Genomic DNA, 15263 nt, shown 5'->3' on the forward strand with positions numbered 1-15263 from the left:
TATATATATATATATATATATATATATATATATATATATATATATATATATATATATATATATATATATACACGACATATATTTTAAACGACGACTTCGTTCAAGAAGTATCTGTTTAGTTCATTCAAAAACTTAAAATTTATATATTTAAACAACTTTAACCAGAGACAACTTGAAGGGGTTGTGTTCTTTTGATATCATAGCATATTGTTACATTAAAATCTTTAATATTTGGTTTAACTTTGTCTTCTGATTAAAAATTTATCATATACCTCAATTATCATATTTTCCTAAAGAATCTAATCCGGGGCTATAAATACATAAAAGACACCAGTCTGCGTAGCTAAGTGGTGTACGCTGAACTAGCTGCTATTGTGTTTGAGGTCTCCGGTTTAAGCCCCCCAAAATCCAGAATTTTTTTTTTTTTGCATTAATGATAGTCATAAGTACGTATTTAATTCCCTATTTTACTTAAGCTAGTGAATTTCTAATCATCATATTTCCCACATAATATACACATCAGAAACAAATATTACTGTTCAAGCCTGTCTGCTACCCAGATATATATGGATTTAACTTTACTTGACTTAATATAAAATAGGTTTTTCGACTATTTTGGAACGAAGAGATACATAAAGGAAATGTGGATTCGTTGACGACGTACTTAAGACGCAGCAGTAGTTACCGAAACGAATAGTGATGTAGACCTTTCATGATAACAAAAATCTTGAAAACAGTCAAGAACTAATCTTGATACATAATTCTGTAAAACGTCAAACGATTCAAAAATATAAAGAATATTTGATTTGATCATAGTGATATATTCATATGTGCAGAATTACTGGTTCTGAAATCATCAGAGACAAATATCTCGTATAAAGTGTTTCTCGTGAATTTATAGCCCGAACCATAACCAGTGCATAAGTTTACAGGTAAATGTTTAAAATGATTTATCCATAATTGATAATGTTCGAATTCCCCAGATTCTCAGTAAAGCATAATTCGATGCATATTCGAATAGTATGATTTTCCTCCACTCGTGTATCTTAATGTCTTTAAACCACCTGAGCCCTCCATCTTATACATATTAATACATAACACAGAAAGAAAAAGGTTATGTTGCACTTTGCCACCACTGTGACTTTATTAATTATCCCAAATTTAGATGACATATAATTACGTAGATCACATTAAATAGTTATGTAATAATAACCTTATTAAAAATTGATATACAATTATAAATATTTGATTATCTATCCAATTAATATTTTAAATCAATATTAATCAATAATTCCCATTACAGTAATTATCTAATTAATGATGTGATGACATAATTTCCAAAACATCTATTCCTTGTGGTCTGAAACCGCCATGTACTTGATTAAATCCAATCAATCAAGTTCAGACCCCAAGGAGAGAAGAAAAACAGCACCATAAAAATGAAATGAAAGTGGCAAAGTGCAGATACACCTAATAAGACCAACCTTTGCAGCGAAAGACATATGCTCTGCAAACCTCAGCCTTATCTCAAAAAATGCAACTACTATTCATGGTAGGTGAGAATACACATATGCCCCACCCAAAACATACATGTTCTATATACTTCACAATTTTAAAATAAAATGTTATCTTAACTTTATAGGTAGAACATGTATGGTAGGAATAAACATATGTCCCACCTTGATGCAATGTTATCAGGAAATATACATATGTTCCTGATGAATTCGATTTTGTATTTATTACACAAATGAAATCAAAATATAGTAACCCTTACTATAGACAAACTAAGTAGGAATAAACATATGTCCCACCTAGTTGCAATGTTATCAGGAAATATACATATGTTCCTGAGTTCACACTTTTGGATGTCCACATACCAATCACCAATGTCACGTGCACTATTAAGTTCTCCATTCGCTTGCTCACTCGGTAGAGCCTGTAAATTCCTATTGATTACTTTCTGGTAAGATGTTATTTCTCCAACCCTTAAAAACCCATAGAAAGCCAACAAGAACATTGCTTTGAACATGGCCGATTCAAATGCATTAGAAACTGTAAATGGTAAAACATCGCATATTTGATGTAAAATATTTTTGGTAATAGGTATCCTAACATCTTGTGAAGGTTTCAGTTTGCGGGTTGATAACAGTAATTTTTGTATTAAAAAGGATGAGCATGGATCCCCAAAATTGTTAAGCTTATGAATGTAACTAATAGCTGAGAGGTATGCGACATAATATACTAATATATGTTGTTTAACTGGAAGTTCAACCTAAAACCCATATTTCTTTGCAAGGTTTTTAAAAACTGTCCATGCATGGGAGTACGAAGCTATTGAGGAACGTGTGAGACTGGAATCCAGGAGTCTCTGGATGTTACTTGTTAATTCGGAAATTTTGGAAGTGGAGGCACGTTGACTGGGTTTCTGTCGGCCCATGGCACCATTAGTAAGAACTGATTTACCTTAGAACGAGAAAGACAATCACATAGTAAATTTTCTTTTGAAGTCAAATGCTTTGCTCTGAAATAAATGTTATATTGTAAGCATGTCAATACTAGTTTTCGCAAAAGAAACATAATATGTTTATCTTTAGACGTTTGCTTATTAATGACATGAACCAATGCTTGATTGTCAGTGTTAAACAAAATGAACTTATTTGTCATAAATTTAGACCAGACTTGTACTGCCAGGACTATGGGATACAATTCTAAGACTGTTATGTTTTGGTACTGCCAACTACTATTCCATTCTCCTTTAAACCACTGACTACCAAAAACTGCAGCATATGCAATGACACCTGAGGCATCAGTATATAACTTTAATTCACTTGAACTCAACTATTTATCAGGGAGAAACATTGAAGAACCATTGAAATGGCAAAGAAAATCCAACAAAACATTCAAATCCTCCTTAACTTCTTTTGTCATCCTAATTCTGTAAAAGTGCTTTTTGATTCCAATGGTCAAATCGATTAGTCTTCTTAAAAAGGCTCTGCCTGGCAATTCTACATTACAAGCTAAATTCAGTAAACCTATAACTGACTGCAGTTCTTTTAATGTGAACTTAGTTTGTTCCAAAGCAAATTGAATTTTTCTTGACACACTTGAAAATTTTGTCTTTTGGAAGTCTACATTCCATTTTAATTGAATCCAATTCATAACCCAGATGGGTTATCACCTGTTTGGGACCACATGTTTTTTCAAGTGAAATAGGCACCCCAATATCTGTACACATAGCCAAAAAAGTTTTGAGCTTGTTAACACATTTTGTCGGTGATTTGCCTACAATAATAAAGTCATCCAACACATGTGAAATGCAAGATATACCCAATTTATTTTGTGCAATCCATTGCAAAGCTGTTGAGAAGCGTTCAAATATTTTACAAGATGAACTTAGACCAAACTGCAGACAGGTATCAAAATAGTATTTGCTTTCCCATTTAAACCCGACAAACTTAAACTGTGTGTGGTGTAGATTAATTATTCTAAATGCCGACTTAATGTCTGTTTTACAACAGAATGCACCTTACCCACATTGTTTTATAAAATGAATCGCATCTAAAATTGATGAGTATTGAACAAATGACTTATCGGGTGGTATGCCATCATTGACAGATTGGTTTTCTGGGTATGATAAGTGATGAATCATTCTATATTCACCCGGCTCTTTCTTTTCAACTAAACCTAATGGTGAACATTGTAAATTAGGAATTGGCTTACTTTCAAAAGGGCTTTGGATCTACCAGCCAAAATTTCTTTTTGTATTTTTTTTATCAATAATTTCAGGTTTTGCAAGAGCAGAATTCAAATTCTTAGACTCTATTCCCGGACATTCTCCTTCGAATCCTAAATAGAACCCATTTGAAAAACCGTCAATTAAATATTTAGTTTCATCTTTATCATAACCAGATAACCAGTGAGCAAGTCTATTTACTTTGATTTGCGTTTGGCCCTTGCTTAGCAGTAGAGTTTGTTTTTGTTTGGGTATGTGACAGTATTCTATGTGTGTATAATGATTACTCCCTATCATTATTATGCATGATACAATGACACGTGTTCAATAAAAGTGGAAGCCATGCAAAAGCCATGCTTGTTGTTCCTTATGAATTCAAGAGTTGATTTATGAACAAGTACATCGTGAAACATGGTGTCAGAAGTGTTTACTGAATCCTTATGGTGAGTCAAACGTCTTGATTGTCTGTCATTTGTTTAAATTGCTCCAAATATTGAAGAATCTACCCGATTTTCCTTTGGACCGAATTTCCTCTGTTCGTAACAAACAATGCCTGAAAAGAATGAGCAAGTTGAAGCAGCTCCTGCTGCAGTACAAAATTTACACGTTTTTCCTATGAATATACCATTTCCTAAGCCCTTAGATTTGAATGGTGACCTCGCTACCAATTGGAAACATTTCAAAAGAGTGTGGGTTAAGGGAGAGAGATACCCAACTCAGATGTGCAACATTTCTCACTTGTCTAGGATCTGATGGTTCACACGTTGTTGATGGACTAAAATTTGATACAGATGACGATAAGAAAGATATTGATAAGGTTATTACGGTACTTGACACTTACTGCGTAGGTCAAACAAACGTCATATATGAGCGTTACACATTTAATTGTAGAAATCAGGAACAGTCTGAACATATAGATGCATATGTTGCAGAATTGCGTACACTAGCGAAAACATGCAAATTCGGAGACATGGAGGATGAGATGATAAGGGATCGTATCGTTATCGGAGTTCGAGATAACCATACCCGTAAAAAGTTGTTACAGGAGAAGAAACTGGACCTTCAGCGTTGCATAGATATATGCCGGTCGAATGAGAAATCTGAATCTCAACTCAGATCTATTGCAGATATTCACCATGTCAAGGTCAAACAGAAAGTGAAACAAGACAATCATGGTAAAAATGAGAAACGTAGAGACAACCGCACACAAACCATACCAACTGTTCAGTCTTGTCGTTACTGTGGGAGAACACATCCGCGCAGTCGAGAGAAATGCCCAGCGTTTGGACAGACTTGCAACTTATGTGGCGAGCAGAACCATTTTGAGAGGAAATGTCCTAAAAAAGAGCCTCCTAGAGCAAAACATCATGAAAAACGTCGTGGTACATGGAACCGCAGAAAGTCCCGAGTTCATGAGATTGAGACTCGTGAAAGTGACTCATCAGAAGAACTCGTTCTTAGTATTGAACAAGTGCACTCGCTATCATCAAAACGTCATACGGCTGTTATGAATATCCATGATAAATATGTGGAGTTTCAGTTGGACAATGGGTCTACAGCTAATATCTTGTCAGCTCATGTGTATGTACGTCTCACAGGTGACAAAGAATTCAAGAATCTCAAGAAAACTGATGTTACCCTACATATGTACAACAAATCGGAAACCAAGGCTTTGTGAACCATTAGAATGTCTGTTCGAAATCCGTGTAATGGAAAGAAGTATAATCTAGAATTCGTTATTGTGCCAGGCAAAGAGCTACATTGTATTTTGGGTAAGCGAGCTATTGAAGGAATGGAACTTATTACTGTGCATACTGACAAATTCCTCACAAAGACACAAGTTCAGAATGACGTCATTTCACAGATTGACATTAAAGAAGAAATAAATGAGAAGTATGCAAAAGTGTTCAAGGATCTAGGTAAACCGGATGGAAAGCTTCATTTGGAGGTCAAGGACAGTGTGCGACCTGTACAGTTACCGCCTAGGAAAATACCGTTAGCCTTGAAACCAAAAGTGAAAGAAGAGCTAAACCGACTGGAGAAGTTAGGTGTCATTAAACCAGTTAACACACCAACCGACTTGGTATCTGACTTAGTGGTGGCACCTTAACGCAACGGTGACATTCGCCTATGTATTGACCCGAAACCACTTAATGAGGCATTAATGCGGAACCATTACCCAACACCTACTATAGAGGATATTCTACCCGAATTGCATCAAGCTCGTATATTCTCCATTGTTGATGCAAAGGATGGTTTTTGGCACGTTGAGCTTGACAGTGATAGCAGCTACCTAACTACATTTGCTACGCCATGGGGCAAATATCGCTGGCTGAGGATGCTATTTGGTATCTCTGTCGCACCTGAGGAGTTCCAAAGGAGAATGGACGACGCCTTAAGTGGCATTCCAGGTATCAGACCTATACATGATGATGTGTTAATTTACGGATGTGGTGAGACAGATGAAGAAGCTGAAAGGGATCATGATGTGAAATTTCGAGCCCTAATGCAGAGATGTATGGAGAGAAACATAAAGCTTAACCAGAGTAAGATAAAACTTAAGCTTACATCTGTTACTTATCTTGGATATGTGATCAGCAAGGATGGGTTGAGTGTTGACCCACAAAAACTCAAGGCGATACATGAAATGCCTACCCCAGAAGACAAGGCAGGAGTTCAGAGATTATTGGGAATGACAAATTTTGTGCAACGTTTTGCACCGCAGTTGTCTGAGATCACCAGTCCACTTCAAGATCTTCTGAAAGCAGAGACTCATTTTGCATGGGATCCGGATATCCACGGACAAGCATTTGACAAGGTCAAGGACACATTGTCTCGTGCACCTGTTCTTAAATTCTTTGATGCAAAGAAGAAACTGACTTTGCAATGTGATGCTTCTTCTACTGGATTAGGCGCATACCTTATGCAAGATAATCATCCTATCGCATATGCTTCACGTTCGCTGACAGCCACAGAACAGAACTATGCACAGATAGAGAAGGAGACCTTAGCCGCAGTGTTTGGCATGGAACATTTTGAAAATTATAGATATGGACGACATGTTATGATACAGTCGGATCATAAACCCCTAGAAATCATTGTACGTAAAAAACTGCATAATGCACCCAAGCGTCTGCAGAGAATGCTATTAAGATTGCAGAAATTTGATTACAGCATTGAGTACAAAAAAGGCACAGAGATGTATTTTGCTGACACCTTAAGTAGGGCCTATCTTATCACTGACTCTGATTCATTTGAGGAGAACATGCATGACATACACAGTATCAACCACCGCACCTACTTAGCAATATCTGATGAACGATATTCACAGATAAAGGAAGCTACAGAAAAAGATGAAGCTCTACAGTTGCTGAAGAAGATCATACTTGATGGATGGCCTGACTCTTCGAAAGAAGTCCACCCTGATATACAAGTGTATTTTCCGTTTAGAGAGGAGTTAGTCCTTCAAAACGGTGTCATCTACAAGGCCGAGCGAGTTGTCGTTCCTAGATCTATCACACATAGTATAGTACAGCGTATACATAACTCTCATATTGGTATCCAAGGATGTATCCGTCGTGCCCAGGACTATGTCTACTGGCCAAATATGTCGAAGGACATTGAATCGTACATTGGTCAATGTGCTGCATGTAATACTTACCAGGATGATCAACAGAAGGAGCCTATGATCAGCCATGAGATTCCTATTCGTCCTTGGCAAACAATAGGATGTGATCTGTTTGAATGTGAAAGCAAAGATTACCTCATACTCGCAGATTACTATTCAGATTACTTTGAGGTGGAGAGATTCATAGTAAAACAGGAAGTTCAATCATTCGCATGATGAAATCACAGTTTGCACGTCATGGAATCCCAGATAGAGTAATATCGGACAACGGACCGCCATTTGGAAGTCCAGAGTTTGCAGAATTCAGTAAAAGTTATGAATTCGAGCATGTTACATCGTCCCCTAGATATGCACAATCTAATGGCAAGGTGGAGGACTCTGTAAAGATTGCCAAACGGCTTATTCATAAGTGTGCAATGGACGGTAAAGATCCATTTTTAGCGCTTCTGGATCTACGCAATACGCCTACTCAAGGAATAGGCTACTCACCTGCACAACGGATTTTTGGTAGACGCACCAAAACGCTATTACCAGTAGCTGAACATCTACTCAGACCACGTTATGCTGACCGCACCAGGGAAAAGCTTTATGAACGCAAGGAACATCAGACATACTACTATAATCGAGGAGCTAAGGAGCTGAAACCCTTAACAGAAGAAGATACCTTTCGTATTAGACCTACAGGAAATGAAAAGGGATGGAAAAAAGCATTTGTTCAGGAACAGAGTGATATACGTTCGTACAAAGTGAGAACCGAGGATGGTCGTGTATACCGACGCAATCGACGTCATCTCCGATTTAGTCGAGAACCATTCCGCCCTGATCATGAAATTTCAGAGCCTGAACTGTTGACTGAACAATCACAGTGCAATGATGACCCAGTTCCTATAATAGTCAGCAATGAACCAACACCAGCTCCACCAACATCAGAATTACGCAATACACAAGATTCCGTACCCGTTCAGCGTCCCAAGCAACCAGTATCATCAAGTCCAATGAAAACACGTAGTGGTCGTGTAGTTGTGAAACCAATGCGTTACCGTGATGTGTAGGGCAAAGGTAGATAGTGAAAGAGGTAATAATAACTCCTCGTCTACCTATTTCTAAGTTTAGCTTAGACTTCATGTAAATAATTACTTGCCTTAGTTAAAACTTACTGTTGTAGTTTAGTTTGCAAAGGAAGACTGTGTTGAGGGCATAATAATCCCTAGTCTCCTTAACAGGGCAAATAGCCTTGTATTTGCTAGTCAGTCTTGATTGTTATTAAATCTTGTTTCTCATTCTCTGACATAATATTGCATGTTGAATGTACACACTGTTTGTTTAATGTTTAATTATTATAGTGATTTGGTCATGGTTTTCAAACACTCAAATGGACAATCATTCAAGGACAGTAAAGTTTCAGTATTAGTAGAAATTTGTAAACTTAACATTTTAAAGAAAGGGGGATGTGACAGTATTCTATATATGTATAATGATTACTCCCTATCATTATTATGCATGATACAATGACTGCTCCCTTGTCACGTGTTCAATAAAAGTGGAAGCCATGCCAAATCCATGCTTGTTGTTCCTTATGAATTCAAGAGTTGATTTATGAACAAGTACATCGTGAAGGTAGACTGTTTATTTGTGTTGCCTGTTTGGTTTTGATATTTTTGCATGACACGAAAGGGGTGCGTAGTTGGTTTTGTACAGTAAATAAATGGATGAACCCCTGCACAGTTATAGCATCTATGCTGGAAACGACAGGACATTCCTGCCTGACAGTGTTCACCTGAATGATATTGGAAGCAGGCACCCTTGGGAATAGATCTATACTGTAGGTCTTTACTACCTTTGCTTGCTTTCATTATCTGGGTTGTTGCCAGTCTGGCATTGACATACAACTCCATGTGGACATCCCCCCAGGCAACTTGTCCCTGAGCAACGAGCATTCTAAAGTCTATATCATACCCTTTCCAATTGCCCTTTGCATCTGCTATCTCCCTGACTGCTTCTAAATGCTTTGCTAGTTTTGCCTGTTGATCAGTGTATTTCATGCAATAAATTGCAGAAAATCTGTTCCATGCAGTAAGCCAGTCATGCATGGAAGAGACAGATGCGTCATTTGATGAATTATTCTCCACCTGGTGGATTGTCAACTTACAAGGACTGTCGCCATCCTAAACTTGTAAAGAAAACATACCTCTCTTCTGCTTATCTTTTGAAAGAAGTTTTATGAAGTCGACATACTGGTTTGACCATATTTTGGACTTGAGTTGGTCCGATACCCTAGCATCTATTGGGGCTGATGTACAAACAAAACCACTGGGACTCTTATATTACCTGCTATTTTTTCAGTATATTTAATTACCAAGGCTTCAACAGATCATTGAATAGCTTGGTCATTGGGTGTACTTGGGGCAGTCGATTCTGACCCACAAATAACAGAATTACTTAAGCTTGGATCATTATTGACAGAAGCCCCCGAAGCATTATTACTAATACTCCCCTGACTAGTGGATGTTGTGCTGCTGGTCACATTACTTATTAACGTTGTCAACTCCTCTCTGATTGTAGCAGTGACCCGCTCGGTTACTTGTCTGGTAATGGTTTCCAGGACATCAGGGGATAGAGGCGTACAGTCCCTGAAACGTTCTACTTTCCCATTTTCCGTTCGTTCACCGTTCGTTCACCGTGCGTTCACCGTTCGCTCTCCGTTCACAGTTTTGCGTTCAGCGTTCACCGTGCGCTCGCGTTCACCGTTCACAAAGCGTTCACCGTTCGCTCTTCGTTCGTTCACTTTGCGTTCACCTTGCGTTCAGCGTTCACTTATCGTTCAGTCTTCAGTGTCATTCGGAACTCCGAAGTGAAAGGACTTATCTTTTTTTAAGTAAGGATTTACCGGTTTTGAATTTGATAAATAATATACCGTGTTTAAAGAATCATTATTTCACGGGAAAAAATATATATCTACAATATTTATTTTTATTATTCTAACATAGCTGTTAGGTTACAGTCCCTGAAACGTTCTACTTTCCCATTTTTCCGTTCGCTCACCGTTCGTTCACCGTTCGTTCAGCGTGCGTTCACCGTTCGTTCACCGTGCGTTCACCGTTCGCTCTCCGTTCACAGTTTTGCGTTCACCGTTCACCGTGAGCTCGCGTTCACCGTTCACAAAGCGTTCAGCATTCGCTCTTCGTTCCGTTCACTTTGCGTTCACCTTGCGTTCAGCGTTCACCTATCGTTCAGTTTTCATTGTCATTCGGAACTCCGAGGTGAAAGGACTTATTTTTTTATAGGGAAGGAGTTACAGGTTTTTTAATTTAATAACTAACATATCGTTTTTGAAGAATCATTATTTCATGGGGAAAAATATCTACGATATATATTTTTATTATTCTAACTTAGCTGTTAGGTTATTTATTAAATTACTGGAAAATAAATGTTGTTATAAGCACATTCTGTACCTATGTAGAACGATGCTGAAATATTAAATTTAACTAAGGGCAATGTGCAAATACTTCAAGCACTGCAACATTTTGTTGTTTTGTTAAAGATGACAAATCGTTAATGGTGTTATAATTATCCAATTCAAATAATTACGCAGCAAAATTACGAAAATATTTATTTCTAACACGTTTTTTAATTACTACAGAAGATATGATAGAACTAGTTCTGAGAGTTATACATAGTACTGCGGATGTCCTGTTAATTTATTATCTTTGGAGCGAATTAAATTGATATTGTGGTTAAAGGAAATATTTAATATTTAAAATGTACTGCACTACAGAATTTTCTCTACTATAATATGTAAAGTCTATAGTTATAGAGAAAAAAATTCTCTCTTCACCGCAACTTTATATGTTTGCCATTCGATATGATTAATACCCCCCCCCCCCTTTCCCCCTAAATCGGTTACTTAGTCAGTACTGCATTTCCAGAATATTTTAATAACATTTTTTAAAGAAAGTTAAGGTCTTTTTTAGAACAAAAATTTCAGTCTCAAAACAAACATGCATCTAAAAAAGTCACAAAACAATAGTTACTGTAGTTCAAAATGTACACGTGTCGGCGGTGGTATTTGAAATTGGCAGAGAGTATGTTTCAAATTCAAGTGTTAATGCAAAATGTATTTTATTCATTTATTATTCAAATGTTGGAATCAAATCTAGAAATGATAAAAATAAATGTTATAACTTGTTGGAAATACTCGCACTCCGTCTTCGATGTGACGAAACTTTCACACCTGCACAGTGTCGAATGATTTTGATTGACAGGACAAGCACGTGGACTTCGTGTGAAATCGAAGCAGGAACATAAAAACGAGTATGACTGTCAAACAAATGGATATGATTTTGTTGTTACTTTCACTGTCTGATATATTTAGAAAAAAAAAATCAGAGTTTTTGTTTGATATAGGTACAAACATTTAGTGAAGCCTGAAAGGGGGGGCTAAAACGGAATCTCTCTCTCTCTCTCTCTCTCTCTCTCTCTCTCTCTCTCTCTCTCATTTGTCTGTTTAATAAAAACTATAACAGCATATTACTTAAATATCAAGTTCTGAAAATTGAATTTATAACAAATAATATGAATATGTATCTTTGTATTATCTTGTCCGAGTATAACCACGGCCATCTACATATACATGTAGAAGTCTGCTCAATAAATCATCATGAAAAATAGAAATGTCACATAATATGTTCTTATATTAAAATACGAGCGTATAGGTACAAAACGTCCACTGACCTTTGTAATTAATTTTTTTTCATTAATTTACACGAAATCGCCTTGACACGGAGATATATGAATGGATGTTACAACCGCTTTAATTCATTCTATAAGTCAGAAGTTTTCTCTGATTTGTTATCAAATAAGAATAAACATTTTTATTTTCCAACTAAAAAAATATCTTTTTCTCGATAACAATTGCAATGTTTTAATGCAATAAAAATCGTGTGATTAAAAACTTTATGTGCATGCATCGTCTTTCTTAGGACAATTTTGGAGAATTTATTTTATTAACTTAAATATTCATTCATTTATTGGTTTACTTATCTATTATTTATTTATTTATTTATTTATTTGGCACCTGAAAATATAATACAATAAAATAGTTTCAATGCAAGGAAAAGATCAGAGGCATTCCGAATATATCGTTCATCTTGCGTTCACCGTTCGTTCACCGTTCACTTTGTGTTCGCGTTTGCGCTCCGTTCGCGTTCAGCGTTCACTCACCGTTCACACATCGTTCACCAAGTTGCGTTCAGCGTTCACACATCGTTCACTCACCGTTCGCTCTGCGTTCGTTCAGCGTTCGTTCACCGTTCGTTCAGCGTTCGCTCACCGTTCAAGTGGGAAAGTAGAACGTTTCAGGGACTGTATTTATAAAATCTATTTGGAAAATAAATGTTGTTATAAGTACATGTATGTACCTATGTAGAATGATGCTGAAAAATTAAATTTAAATACGGGCAAAATACTGTTACTTCAAGCACTGCAATATTTTGTTGTTATGTTAAAGACGACAAATCGTTAATGGATAGATAATAATCGAAGTCAATTAATTTACCAACTGCAGGAAAAATGCGGAAATATTTATTTCTATCACATGTTTTTCAAATAATACAGAAATACATGTTAGAACTTATTCTGGGAATGTAAAACAGTACTGCGGATATCCAATCAAATAAATATCTTTAGAGCGAATTAAATTGATCGTGTGGTTTAAAAAAAATATTTGTTTAAAATGTAATACATTAAAGAATTTTTTTTCTACTTCACATATATAAAGTCTTTAATCAGAGAGAGAGAAATACCTTTATAACATGATTATCATTTATATAACCAAGGTGATTCTCCAGTAATGATGTTTTTCACCGTAACTTTATATGTTTGTCATTCGATATTATTAAGACCCCCCCCCCCCCTTTCCCCTAAATCGGTTACTTAGTTAGTATATCCAGTACATTTTAATTAACATTTAAAAAGAAGTTAATGTGTTTTGTAGTACAAAAATTTCAGTCTCAAAACAAACTTGCATCTAAATAAAGTCATTTAACAATAGTAGTTCAAAATATACATGTGCCGGCGGTAATATTTTAAATTGGCAGGGAGTATGTTTCAAATTCAAGCGGCTTAATTATTCCAAGTATTTATTCCCAATATATTTTATTCATTTATTTATTTATTTATTTTTAGAAATGTTGGAATCAGATCTAGAAATGATAAGAAAAATGTTAGAACATCTTGGAAATACTAACACTTTGCCTTCGGTGTGACGAGACTTTCACACCTGCACAGTGTCGAATGATTTTGATTGACAGGTCAAGCACGTGGACTTCGTGTGAACTTGAAGCAGGAAAATAAAAAAACAATTATGACTGTAAAACAAATGGATTTGTTGATAAAAAATGGTTACTTTCACTGCCTGATATATTAAGAAAAAAAATTAGAATTTTTGTTTGATATAGGTACAAACATTTGAGGAAGGGGGGGGGGGCTAAAACCGAATCTCTCTCTCTCTCATTTGTCTGTTTAATAAAAACTATGACAGCATATTACTTAAATATCAAGTTATGAAAATTTAATATATAACAAATAATATGATTGCCTCTTTGTATCATCTTGTCCGAGTATAATCACGGCCGGGAAATGTCTACAGATAGATGTAGAAGTCTGCTCAATAAATCATCATAAAAAATCAAACTGACACATAAATATATTATTGCATTAAAATTTTAAACTACGAGTGTATTTATGCAATACGTCCACATACCTTTGTCAAAAAAAAAAAATTCTCATTATTTTTCACGGAATCGCCTTGTATGGCTGTTACAACCGTTGTAATTCATTCTATAAGTCCGTAGTTTTCTCTTCTAAAATCCACATTATTTGTAATGGTTTTATATATCAAATAAGAATAAACATATTTATTTTACAACTAGATTAATTTCATCTGTTATACTACAGCGTTCGGTAACAATTACAATGTTTTACAGCGATAGAAATCGTGTTATCAAAAAGTTGAATTTAAACATCGTACATATGTGCAGAAAATATTGTAAGAAACTTAAATTAATAATTTTACTTAATGTGCATGTATCATCTTTCTTAGGACAATTTTCATTGATTTGTTTATTTATTTATTTTTTTAGCACCAGGCATTCGAATACAATAGAATAGTTTCAATACAAGGAAAAGATCAGAGGCATTCCGAATAAATCGTTCATCTTGCGTTCACCGTTCGTTCACCGTTCACTTTGCGCTCGCGTTTGCGCTCCGTTCGCGTTCTGCGTTCGCTCACCGTTCACCGTTCACACATCGTTCACCAAGTTGCGTTCAGCGTTCACACATCGTTCACTCACCATTCGCTCTGCGTTCGTTCAGCGTTCGTTCACCGTTTGTTCAGCGTTCTTTCACCGTTCAAGTGGGAAAGTAGAACGTTTCATGGACTGTAGCTGTCGCGACCGCTTCCATATTTGTTGATACCCGTCGTCTCTTGTTTTGTTGAGAGGCGGGAGTTGGCACTGTCCGAGATTTGCTAGATATTCTCTTTGGTGGCATGATTATATTTGTTGAATAGGTAACTGAAAGTTCAATAAACTGCATTTGGTTAGTGTACATATTCATAGAAATTGTTCTCTTCCATTGATCACTATAAATAGAAAGCATAGTATATCAACATCCGGTCGCTATAAACAGAAAAATAGAAAATTATCAACCGTTGAAATTCCGGAATACTGATCTGTAACAATACTGTACACTGAATTGATTACGAGCCTCCGATGGCAAAACAGAGAGATTTACAGGAACAAGCCAGTAATTTATTTGATTAGGTGCAGTAAAATGATCCTCAGCGAACCATAAGCAAGGATTTTATTTATTTATTTATTTTTAAATTTTATCCTTTTTTTTAAA

The 15263-nt window shown here is 36.0% G+C and overlaps 1 pseudogene; it reads right to left on the reverse strand.

The window, feature by feature from the left end:
* Positions 1–2272: 2272 nt before the first annotated feature.
* Positions 2273–14909, reverse strand: LOC133187672 (uncharacterized; annotated as a pseudogene).
* Between the last annotated feature and the right edge of the window lie 354 nt (positions 14910–15263).

The sequence above is a fragment of the Saccostrea echinata genome, unplaced genomic scaffold (genome assembly GCF_033153115.1).
Source record: "Saccostrea echinata isolate AGI-Se365-2 ecotype Australia unplaced genomic scaffold, CSIRO_AGI_Sech_v1 ptg000015l, whole genome shotgun sequence".
Lineage (NCBI taxonomy): Eukaryota > Metazoa > Mollusca > Bivalvia > Ostreida > Ostreidae > Saccostrea > Saccostrea echinata.